Raw genomic sequence first — 13,642 nt, 5'->3', positions numbered from 1 at the left:
AATAACCTGGGAAGTAGAGGGCTCTATGGAACGTAATAGTCAAGAGAGAGTCAAGGAGCTGTAAAAAATGTGTTTTGTCTTCAGTAATTCACATAACCATGGTTTTATTTTAAAAGGTTTCATGCTGAAAGTAGAAAAGCTCTGAAAAGAGAAACGGTGAGAGTCCCCATTTTTAAATGAGCTGAGTAAGAGTGAAGTATTGCCAAGTGGGCTGGCTGCATCTCAGGATCGTTATAAAAATAAGTTATGGTGAACTCAGGCCTGAGTCAAAGGCTACAGCCACAGAGGGCAGGATAATGGCTGAGTGCTGAGGGCCACATTCCATTCCCAGTGCTATGAAAATAGAAAGCAAATATGAAGAATGAAGCTTTGGTGTGCACAGAGCAAGGCAGGCATTTCAGTCTCAGAATAGGATTGCTCTTTTCTTAACGGTGAAAGGATGTATAAAACAGTGTATATTTCTCTTCAAATTTATAAAACATGCATACTACTAATAATATGATGATCATATCCTTGCTTTGTGCAATTGGTTTTTTATGGAAATGAATAGGAAAAGTTAGAGTGAATCACTTAAAATATTAAAAATGCTTTTTCCTTGTAATATGTATTTTACAAGGCAGAAGTCCCCTTAATCTTGGATGGCCACATTTTGAAAATAAATTTTAGTTTAAAAGTCAAACATAATACAACTTCCAAATCATAATCTTTAATGCATATTATAGCTTTTCAAATCCTCAAACCTCACATAACAGTCTTTTTTCTAAATGTAGTACATCAGCAGTTAACTATCTCAAAATAGTAATGTTCATTTAATGTTTATTAATACTAAAATCTGTGATTTTCTATTGGCCACTGTATTTCCTTTTTATTGATAAATTTCTCCATCAGCCTTTGAGGCTAACTTTCATTGTTTTATCAGGGTAACTTATCTGGGACTCTAAATAAAAGAAAAGATGAATAGAGCTCAATATGTGAATACAAACTATCAATTACTAACTCCCTGCTAAGTCACTTCAGTCATGTCCGACTCTGTGCGACCCCATAGATGGCAGCCTACCAGGCCTCCCCGTCCCTGGGATTCTCCAGGCAAGAACACTGGAGAACACTGGAGCCAATTCCTTCTCCAATGCATGAAAGTGAAAAGTGAAAGTGAAGTCGCTCAGTCGTATCCGACCCTCAGCCACCCCATGGACTGCAGCCTTCCAGGCTCCTCTGTTCATGGGATTTTCCAGGCAAGAGTACCGGAGTGGGGTGCCATTGCTTTCTCCGTTACTAACTCCCTACTTTGAATTAAATCATTATAAATAATGTATACATTGGAGAATAATTTTCAATACAGAGAATCTTTAAATATTGAATCTTTAATATTTTAGGAGTATAAAGAAATTTTACTGAAACATGGTTTAGTGTAATTTCCACTGCATAGGTAAGGAAACTGAACTTCAATTACAGTAATTCAACTGTATCACATAGTGGCAACATTAAGAGCCAAGTGAATTTCTAGCAGATCATAAACTCTTTGAGGGAAAGGTACATTTTTTTTACCCTGTAAGTATGTAGAATGCATAATATAAAGTCTTGAACATATTTGCTGTTATTTAGTCATTAAGATGTGTCCAACTCTTTGTGACCACACGGACTGTAACCTACCAGGCTCCCCTTTCCATGGGATTTCCCAGGCAAGAATGCTGGAATGGGTTGCTATTTCCTTCTCCAGGGGATCTTCCTGACCCAAAGATTGAACCTATGTCTCCTGCTTGGCAGGTGGATTCTTAACCACTGAGCCTCCTGTGAAACTCTCTTGCACATATAACTGCTGCTGCTGCTGCTGCTGCTGCTAAGTCACTTCAGCCATGTATGACTCTGTGTGACCCCATAGATGGCAGCCCACCACGCTCCCCCGTCCCTGGGATTCTCCAGGCAAGAACACTGGAGTGGGTTGGCATTTCCTTCTCCAATGCATGAAAGTGAAAAGTGAAAGTGAAGTCGCTCAATCGTGTCTGACTCTTGGAGACCCCCTGGATTGCAGCCCACCAGGGTCCTCTGTCCATGGGATTTTCCAGGCAAGAGTACTGGAATGGGGTGCCATTGCCTTCGTCGGCACATGTAACTACTAGGTAATTAATTAATGAAATATACATTAGAGCTTTCTTTAGGTTGAAAACTGGGGTCTACAATGTCAAGACAACATCTCACTGAAGTTTAAACTTCTCAAGTGTATAGGCGTAATCGCATATTTATTGTATATGTCTCAGAACAAAGCACAATACCTAGAGCATAGTGAATGTTTAATAAAAGGTAGTTGAGTTAGTGAATATAATTGTTTACATATTGATTGTATTCATTCATACTGAGTAAATTTCTTTTTTTAAATCTTTTTTTGGGTTCAAATGTGTTTTTTTTTCCACTTTATTATTATTATTTTTACTTTATGATATTGTATTGGTTTTGCCACACATCAAAATGAATCCGCCACGGGTGTACACGTGTTCCCAATCCCGAACCCCCCTCCCACCTCCCCCCACCACATATAAATTTCTAATTAATGAATATTGGGCTTCCCTTGTGGCTCAGCTGGTAAAGAATCCACCTGCAATGCAGGAGACCTGGGTTTGATCCCCAGGTTGGGAAGATCCCCTGGAAAAGGAAAAAGCTACCCACTCCAGTATTCTGGCCTAGAGAATTCCCTGGACTGTATAGTACATGGGGTGGCAAAGAGTCGGACACAACTGAGCGACTTTCACTTTCACTTTCAATGAATATCAACATTCAGTTCACTTCAGTTCAGTTACTCAGCTGTGTGTGACTCCTTGTGACGCCATGAATCGCAGCACGCCAGGCCTCCATGCTCATCACCATCTCCTGGAGTTCACTCAGATTCATGCCCATCGAGTCAGTGATGCCATCCTGCCATCTCATCCTCTGTCATCCCCTTCTCCTCCTGCCCCCAATCCCTCCAAGCATCAGAGTCATTTCCAATGGGTAAACTCTTCGCATGGGGTGGCCAAAGTATTGGAGTTTCAGCTTTAGCATCATTCCTTCCAAATAACTCCCAGGGCTGATCTCCTTCAGAATGGACTGGCTGGATCTCCTTGCAGTCCAAGGGACTCTCAAGAGTCTTCTCCAACACCACAGTTCAAAAGCATCAATTCTTCAGCACTCAGCCTTCTTCACAGTCCAACTCTCACATCCATACATGACCACTGGAAAAACCATAGCCTTGACTAGGTGGACCTTTCTTGGCAAAGTAATGTCTCTGCTTTTGAATATGCTGTCTAGTTGGTCATAACTTTCCTTCCAAGGAGTAAGCGTCTTTTAATTTCATGGCTCCAATCACCATCTGCAGTGATTTTGGAGCCCCCCAAAATAAAATCTGACACTGTTTCCACTGTTTCCCCATCCATTTCCCATGAGGTAATGGAAACAGATACCATGATCTTCGTTTTCTGAATGTTGAGCTTTAAGCCAACTTTTTCACTCTCCTCTTTCACTTTCATCAAAAGGCTTTTTAGCTCCTCTTCACTTTCTGTCATAAGGGTGGTGTCATCTGCATATCTGAGGTTATTGATATTTATCCCGGCAATCTTGATTCCAGCTTGTGCTTCTTCCAGTCCAGCGTTTCTCATGATGTACTCTGCATATAATTTAAATAAGTAGGGCAAGACTGGTGGTGGTGATTTAGTCGCTAATTCATGTCCAACTGTTGCAACCCCATGGACTATAGCCTGCCAGGCTCTTCTGTCCATGGGATTCTCCAGACAAGAATACTGGAGTGGGTTGCCATTTCCTTTCCAGGGCATCTTCCCCACCCAGGGACCCAACCCAGGTATCAAACCCAGGTCTCCTGCATTGCAGGCAGATTCTTTACCTACTGAACTACAAGTAGTTTCTAAATATTTAATCAAATACTAATCTAGGCATTGCTGTGAAGGTATTTTGTAGATGTAGCTCACACCTACAGTCAGTTGATTTTAAGTTAAGGAAAGTATCCTGGATAATATGAGTGGGTCTCATCACATTAGTTGAAGACCTTAAAAGCAAAAATTCAGGTTTCTTGAAGAAGGAATTCTGCCTCAAGAGTATAACATGGAAACCCTGTCTGAGTTTCCAGCCTGTCAGCCTACCCTACAGATTTCAGATTTGCCAGCCTCCACAACCACATGATGCTAGCACTTAACATAACGAACACACGCAAAGAGAAAGGGAGAGAGAGGAGAGAGAATATCTATATAACTATATCTATATATTATCGATTCTGCTTCCTAGAGAACTCTGATTGATACACTGGAATTATCAAATCAACTTGGAAAATATCTGTAACTTTCTGCTACCTGTTTTGTTGGAAAATTACTGTCATTCTTAATATTAGAGTATTTAAACTCTTATGTTAGTATTTAAACCGATACATAATCAAAAATTTAAAAATAATTTAATATTTTGCAGATTAGTTGGCCAAAATTTGTACTTTATTTATTTGGTTTCTCTTTCCTAAACAAATCATTCACTCTCCACGGGAACATGTTAAGTAATGATTTTGAAGAAGATGTTAGGATCTTCTATAAGCAAATGCAGTTTAAGTAGTCCTACTTTGTAACCTACTTTATATTCAGTTACTTGAATGTAACCACCTATTTCTCTATTGTTTGTCACATTTTAAAACAATCTTTAATGGTATGTTGCACCCAAAAATTGAAATATCTTAAATTAACTGATATATGTTTTTTAAAAAATAACAAATTTGTAAAAACCAGATGCCTGAACTGTTTGGTGTATCCTTGCTGAGTGTTTTGGTAAAAGTTTAACTGAAACCATCTGTTGATGATTCATTCACTGTTGAATCATCTAAAACAATTTTTTTTTTTTACCAATTTGTTCCAATGTCTAAAATGCTTTCCAAACTATCTGAATTACCATTTCCTCTATAAAAGGAAAGTCAACCAAAGAAGTAAAGAAATAAATGAATTAGTAAAGCTTTTTCTGTCATTGATATGATCATGAGAATTTCTTCATTTGTCTTTTTTCCCTCTAGAGTTTTATTTTTTATTTTTTCAGCCTTATTGAGGTCTAATTGACACATAACCTTGTGTAAGTTTAAAGTGTGCATCTAAGTGGCTTCAGTCGTGTCTGACTGTTTGCGACCCTATGAGTGTAGTCTGCCAGGCTCCTCTGTCCACAATATCCTCCAGGCAAGAATACTGGAGTGGGATGTCATGCCCTGCTCCAGGGGATCTTCCCAACTCAGGGATGGAACTTGTGTTTCTTATGTCTCCTGCATTGGCAAGTGAGTTCTTTACCACTAGCACCACCTGGGAAGCCCAATTTAAGGTGTACACAAAGTACTGATTTTGTACATTTGATGCATTTATGAATTGCAAAATGATTACCACCATCTAATTCAATGGACATGAATCTGAGCAAACTCCAGGAGACAGAGGAGGACAGGGAAGCCTGGTGTGCTGCAGTCTAGGAGGTCACAAAGAGTTGGACACAACTTAGCGACTGAGCAACAAAAATTAGACCTCTTCCATCCTATCAGATAGTTAACATTTCTTTTTTGTGAGAGAATATTAAGATCTATTCTTTTAGCAACATTCAAATATTGTTGATCTGTACAATAGACCTGTAAATATTGTAAATCTTTAAATATTTGGGATCTGTACACTAGATCCCCAAACTTCATCTTACAACTAGAAATGTACATCCTTTGACCAGTATTTCTTCATTTCCCCTACCCTTAACCCCTGGTTACCACCACTTTTCTCTCTGTTTCTCTGAGTTTGTCGCTTACAGATTCTACATGTAACTAATAACATACAGTACTTGTCTTTCTCTGCCTTATTTCACTTAGCCCTCAAGTTCTCAAGTTATCACAATGTCAGAATTTCCTTCTTTATAATATATATATATATATTTTATATATATATATATATATACACATATATAATTATTTTTATTCATTTATCAGTTAACAGACACTTAGGTTGTTTTCACATCTTGCTTATTGTGAGTAATGCTGCAATGAATATGAGAATGCAGAAAGCTCTACAAGATCCTGATTTTAATTCTTCTGGATATATACCAGAAAGGGGCTTGGTGGATCATATGGTAGTTCTGTTGTTAATTTGTTAGGAACCTTCATACTGTTTTTTTGTACTGGTTATACCAATTTACATTCCCATTAACAATGTACTTGTAGTGGTTTAGTTGCTAAGTCATGTCCAACTCTTGCAACCCCATGGACTGTAGCCCACCACACTCCTCTGTCCATGGGATTTCCAGGCAAGAATACTGGAGTGGGTTACCATTTCCTTCTCCATACAGAACACTATGGCTTCCTTTTTTCCACATTCATGTCAACACTTGTTATCTCTTGCTTGTTTGATGATAGCCATTCTAACTGGTGTAAGAGGTGAGTTGCGGCAGGGAGGTGGATATTTCATTGTGGTTATGATTTGCATTTCCTTGATTATTAGTGATGATGAGTGATGACTAGTGATGTTGAGCACCTTTTCATATACCTTTGGCCATTTGTATGCCTTCTTTGAAAAACTGTCTATTCATTTCCTCCACCTCTTTCTTAATTGTGTTTGAAGTTTTGCTATTGAGTTGTATGTATTCTATGTATTTTCATGATGTGATCGCTGGTGCTGGCAACTCTCTGTGCCCATGGAACAACCAGAGCTGGATGCAGCACTGGAAAGATATTGATGCTTCATGGGACAAGGGGGAAGAACTAAAGCTTCAGGCACAGAGGACAGGAAATAGAAGCTTCAGGAAGCAGCAATTAGGAGGTAGTAACAAAAGCAACAGATTTCAAAATTAAGGGCAGAAGCAGGGTTTTAGTAAAGCAATTGGTCAATAATTTGAAGTAGAGGACATTTATTTTTCTGTAATAAAACTAATAAAAAATCAGAATCTGCCTGCCAATGCAAGACATGGGTTCAACAGCTGGGTTGGGAAGATCCCCTGGAGGAAGAAATGGCAACCCACTTCAGTATTCTTGCCTGGAAAATCCATTGGACACAGGAGTCTGGCAGGCTACTGTCCATGAGGTTGCAAAAGAGTCAGACACGACTTAGCAACTAACTAACAACAAATAGAAGCATAAACAATACCATTGACCAACTACTTCTAATTAATATCTTTAGAACACTACACTCAACAGCAGGATATACAGTTCAGACTTTTTAAGTGCAGGTGAATCATTCACTACAGTAGACCATTTGGGGAGTTATAAAAACCATCTCAGCAAATAGAAAACAAATACTACCAAGTTATGTCGTTTAATTATAGAGGAATTAAACTAGACTAATAACAAAAAGATAACAGAAAAATCTTCAAATATCTGAAAATTAAACAGTAAATTTTTAAATAATTTAGGAGTCAAAAGAAAATCTCAAAAAAAAATAACTGAATGGAAACAATAATATAATACATCAAAATTTGTAGCCATGGCAGTCCTTAGAGAGGAAGCACTAAAGCAATGCTAAAGCAATGGAACAGCTAACACCATGCTAAGAATAAAGTTTATAGAAAGCTCATATTAGAGCAGAAGTCATCTCAAGTTAATAATCTAAATTTCCACCTTGAAAAGTAGAAGTAAACATCTAAATAAACCTAAGCCAAGCAGAAAGAAACAACTAACAAAGAGCAGAAAGCAATGAATGGAAAACAGACCATTAGCATATACCTACATTTAGGAATGTGGTAAACAGTGAACGACTAAGGAGTCATGAGAGCAGGGAAGAAAAAATAAAAAAGGGAAACGATTTCCTTTGGATTTTGGGACAACTTTCAGGAGGAATACCCTGGTCAGTAATATTAATACTGCAAAGTGTGTGAATCTTAGTCACTCAATCGTGTCCAACCCTGCAACCCCATATGGACTGTAGCCTGCCAGGTTCCTCTGTCTATGGGATTATCCAGGCAAGAATACTGGGGTGGTTTGCCGTTTCATTCTCCAGGAGATCTTCCGACCCAGAGATTGAACTTAGGTCTTCTGCGTTGGCAAGTGATTTCTTCTTTATCACTGTGCCTCCTGGGAAGCCCAGTGCAGAAATGGATAGCAACCTTAAAGAAGTTCACATTAGATCGTTGCTATTTGTAAATTAAGAGACAACGATAACTCACTCTTTTCGTAGGAGGGTCAGAATGGCCTTGTGAGAGTGATAAAAATGCTGCAATATCTGCACTTAGGATATGTATAAGGATTTATTTATGTATGAATAAAAAGAACACTGTTTGGCAGAGAAGACCTAATTGAGGTTAGAGGCAATGGATTTTAATGAAATAAAGAAACGTGACTAAATAAATTCTCCAATATCTAGTGCAAAATATCTCCACCATTTTCTTGATAAAAAAGGGAAAGGACTCCAACCTGACAAGGAGAGAAACTTTGAATATCAATTAATGGGTACCTGAAATTTACAACATTTCTATGACAATATTTGAGTTATAAAAGTAGTAACAGACATTTACTATTTCTGAAAATCTAAGATAATGCGAAAAATTATTTTAGCATTTCACTCATTATAATCTGCCATCTTAGCTCAGTTATTTTTAGTTATTTTTATTTCTCTCCTGTAGTTTTAACTGTCTCTTTATTCCACCATTTTACTTTCTTTTTATTATATTGTGCATTCTCTCTCTCCTCATTCCTCCATCTAACTCTTCTGGAAATCTATAGTTTAGCTTGTTTAAATGTCAGTCTTTTCTCCACATTTTAAAAATTAACTCTCTAAGAAAAGAAATACTTATAGGGCTAAAAGTGAAAGTTGCTTAGTCGTGTCCGACTCTGCAACCCCATGAACTATATAGTCCATGGAATTCTCCGGGCCAGAATACTGGAGTGGGTAGCCTTTCCCTTCTCCAGGGGATCTTCCCAACTCAGGGATCAAACCCAGGTCTTCTGCATTTCAGGCAGATTCTTTACCAACTGAGCTATCAGGGAAGCCAATAGCCAAACTTATAAGGCTAAGATTTCTAAAATTAAGCAACACTCTTTAATATTATAGCAATCTGATTATACATATTAATTTTTAACCAATACACGACTGAGTGACTGAACTGAACTGAACTGAAGATTTTCTTTAAAACCTAATTAAAAAAAAAAAACTGATAACATATGAGCAGGGAAAATTATCAAAATAAGCAATAATAATGTGTCCTTTTCTCCATATTTGATTATTACCTGACCTATCATTTTTATCATTTTTATTCACATTCATTAAATCATAGAACTTATTAAAGAAAAGAAGCACTTCAATATAGTTTTAATTTTTTATCATAAATATTAGTAGCAAAGCAGTTAACAAAAAAAGACAAAGAAATTCAGCTTTGCATATGAGCAGAGATAATTTCTTGTGCCATGAAGTTCTAGTAGATTTTCAGAATTTTACTATTGTCTGAGACATGACGAATCTGATGGCAATAAGAATGCATATCAGAACAATGTTAATACTTTGATTCACATTTTCAACTTAATTAAAATTCTTCCCTGTCTTTAGATTGTTTTCCTTTATATCTGAAGTTAAATTCCTTTGTATCCTCTGCCCATGGGCTCAAACTGATTTATGTGGCTATACTGGTAGACAGTTCAAAAACATGCTTAGAATATTTCATTCTATTTTTGCTGTTTTGATTTAAATACATGCTTCAAACATCAAGGGTAATCACTTCCTGAGGCCTATAGGAAAACTGTACAAAGCTTTATTCTGGTTTTCCATAATTGTGATAGTACTAGGCCCACTAGCATGCCTAGTCTGAGGACTACATTTAAAGGCATATCTAAACTATTATGAAACAATTATAACTAGAAATGAAATCAAACAAAGCTGAAAAGCATAGTCAGTGAGACACATTTTTTTCACAGTAAATGAGGGCTTAGGCTTATAAAACCTTGACAAACTCTTGGACTTGCACTCTGAGTTTAATTGAAATGAAGATACAAATACAATATTTTAATGTGTAAATTGTATAGCCAATTTGATTGGTAGCATAGAAAATTACAAAAATGTTTTCTTCAATTAAAAAACAAAGACTCTGAAGGGCACACAAAAGAACAGTATTAAATATTATTCTCTTCATAATTCTATGTTGTGAAGACACTTATTTGAAGTCGGATCATAATCTTTGGAATCAAGTATTTCTCCATTTTCAAAATATAATAAGAAATGTCCCAAAATTGATAATTTTCCATTTTAATGTGGAAAATTTGAGATGTTTATTTTGCCTGTAATGGAATATAACACTTTTATATAAAAATATATTTATTGGTGGCCAATGACATTGAAGTTAGTTCTTCAGTGGACTCTAACAAACAGACACAAACACACAAACACAGAACAAATGAGTAGTTTTAGAGAAATATTCCACAAATTATATACCAAATTCCCCCAAATCAACTCCTTTATTTATTTGTTAAACCTTTATTTTGTTTCTTGTGTCAAACACAATTTTAAGCATTTTATGAATACAGGCATATCTCAGGGATATTGCTGGTTCAATTCCAGACCACCACAATAAACCACATACTGCAATAAAGTGAGTCACAAGATTTTTTTTAGTCTCATAGTGAATATAAGATTTATGTTTACACTACCTTGTAGTTTATTAAGTATGAAATAACATTATGTCTGAAAAAACAGTGTACATACTTCAATTAAAAAATACGTTATTGCTAAAAATTGCTAACCATCATTTGACAATGCAGGGTGCCACCAAACTTCAATTTTTGAAAAACATAGTAGCTGCAAGATGCTATAAAGCAAAGTGCAATAAAATGAGGTATACCTGTACAAACTTATTTAATGTTCATAAAAATGCTAAAGCTATACCCTATTAGTGATACACTTTTATATATGAGGAAACTGAGACACAAAGGGGTTGTGTAACTTGCTCAAGGTATTGTGTCAGAGCCAAATTGTGAACGTCTTCTAAGATGAGATTCAAACCCAAGCACTCTGTAATTTCCTTTAGCAGGGGCTATGTCAGCTACTGCTAAAAGAAAGCAAATTTAGGGCTGCAGTTCTCTAAAACTTATCTGCATTTATCTATTTTGGATAATTAAACATTCTCATCAAGGTGTCTACATCTGTTTTCTTCTTTCCTCCCTCTTCCTCTCACCACATTCTTTTCTTCCTTCTTTATTTCTTTCAAGGCTAAGTGAGCATCAGGTATTTTGTCAAGTCTCTGAGGATATAAAAACAAAAAGCTCTCAAAAATGCTTAAAACAAATACAGTGCACTGATAGGCATACATAGGATACTGTGATCTGTGCCTAGGTGCTCACATCATATTAAGAGGCACACAGGATGAAAATCCTTGGCCACCCTAAACATAGGACTTTACTAGATATTCTGAAAGTGACAACTGAAGGGGGCTTTGTAAAAAGTGGTGATAAGCAAACAGCAGGGGACTAGATAGCAAAGAGCACATGGTACAAAGATGAGAGAACATGAACAGTTTGGGGGACTGCAATTCATATATTATAGTGTCAGAAAGTTAAGCAGGAATTGGGGCATAAAAAGACAAATTGAGAAGGTAAGATTCCATCCTCTAAACCACCACCACCATATGTGAAAAACAAAAAAATTGGTCACAAGTATAGTTTAGGATATTTACATGTTGTGGTAGCAATGGAGCATTTGGGCAGTGATGTAGAGTGATATTTCAAATAGAAAAATAACAGATAAAGAAAAGCCTTAGACTAAAGGACTCTTGGGCATCTCCAGTTTCTGGAGAATAGTTGAAGTCACTAGAAATGATAAGAATTTTCAGAAATACTGCATATAATGGAAAGAATAAAGGAGTAAAGATCAAACTGCAGAAGGCACTGATAATTAAAGAGTGGGTTTCATGTAAGAAATGCAGGATGAAGACTGAGAAAAATGGGTAGATAAAAGGAAAATCAGAACAGACAGGGCCAAGAAAACCATGAGACTAGAAATTGTTTTAAGCATGAAGAGTTTAATGCTTTCAAATGATGTAGTAATAAATAAGAGTGGACCATGCCAAGTGAGTGGCTTCCCTAGTAGCGCTAGTGGTAAAGAAACTGCCTGTCTAAGTAGGAGACATAAGAGACACGAGTTTGATCCCTGGGTTGGGGAGATCCTCTGGAGAAGGAAATGGCAACCCACTTCAGTATTCTTGCCTGCAAAATCCCATGGACAGAGGAGCCTGGCAAGTTACAGTCCAGGGTCACAGAGTTGGACATGACTCAAGCGACTTAGTGCACACTCACATGCTGAGTGAATCTGGCAACAAAGATGTAATAAGCAACAGAAGCACAGATAGGTTTGGTGACTTGTTGGAGTGAAAGGTATTGTAACAATGTGAATCTGAATGAGTAAAGAAGAATAGGAAAAGCATATTCTACTTTTTCAAAAAGGTTTAGCCACACAGTTCCTTGGCTTCCTTATTCCCATAAAATTTCTCCTGCATTCATGTCCAGTCTTTCCCAAAGTATCCCAGCCACAACTGAAACTCACCATGCAGGGAAATTTCTTCACACCCCAACTATGGTGTACTTGTACCCACAAGCACTCTCATACACTTTTTCAGCCTTCCACTCTTGCTCTCATTGCATCTCAACTCTATAATGACCATTCTCTGTAAATTCATAATCTCTGTATAACTTAACACAATCAGCCTATTAAATGACTCCCTTAAGTGCCATAGAATCTTTTCTTCCATGCATTAGTCAAGGTTTTGGGGCTAAAAGTGACAAAAATCCAACTCCAACTAGATTCAGCATAAAATAAAATTTATTGACCAATGTAACTGAAAAACCTATGAGTACACCAGAGTTAGGCAGCTAGACTCAGGTAATCAAACCTTACAGTCATGAACACGTTTCTCCATTTCTTGGCTCTGCTTCCTTCTGTGTCACAGTAATTCTCAGGCAGATGTTTTTAATATGTTGGCAAGGATGATGATTCCCAGAAGCTCCAGACCTACATACTTGTCATGGCTTGTGTGATGCTGTGATTTATAAAAAGAAATATATGTTTGGTCTTTGTCCACTACTCCTGCACAGAGCTCCTAAAGCCTGTGAAAATGAATAAAGGGAAATTCATTGAAACTCTGAAGGGGAGAGCTCACTCGGATGACACTCACCCCAGCTTATAGACCCCAAGAGGAAGAAAGATTTTCTGATCCAACAACAATAGACTGGCCCTGGTCTCCATCCAGACAGACGCATCCACCACAGCACTCCCTAATTTCCTACTTTCCTCTGGAAAAGCAAGCCCTTCTCCTCTGTTCTCTGGATTTGCCTGTGGTTCCTCGAAGCTTGATTGCCCTGGATTGCAATTCTGTTTTTCCCAAATAAAATCATTTTGGTGGTAAAATAATGGGTTCTTTTGTCTTTCAGAGGTCAACAAACTTTGGGATTTTCCTAAGCAGGAGTGCATGCTCAGTCACTTCAGTCATGTCTGACTCTATGATCCCATGAATTTTAGCACTCCAGATTCCTCTGTCCATGAAATTCTCCAGGCAAGTATACTGAAGTGGGTAGTCATTCCTTTCTGCAGGGCATCTTCCTGACCCAGGGATTAATCCTGGGTCTCCAGCATTACAGGCAGATTCTTTACTGCCTGAGCCACCAGGGAAATGGACAGACAGCAATAAAGCTATCTTTTTC

This window comes from Capricornis sumatraensis, chromosome 17 (genome assembly GCF_032405125.1).
Source record: "Capricornis sumatraensis isolate serow.1 chromosome 17, serow.2, whole genome shotgun sequence".
Classification (NCBI taxonomy): domain Eukaryota; kingdom Metazoa; phylum Chordata; class Mammalia; order Artiodactyla; family Bovidae; genus Capricornis; species Capricornis sumatraensis.
This window is presented reverse-complemented; position numbering follows the sequence as displayed.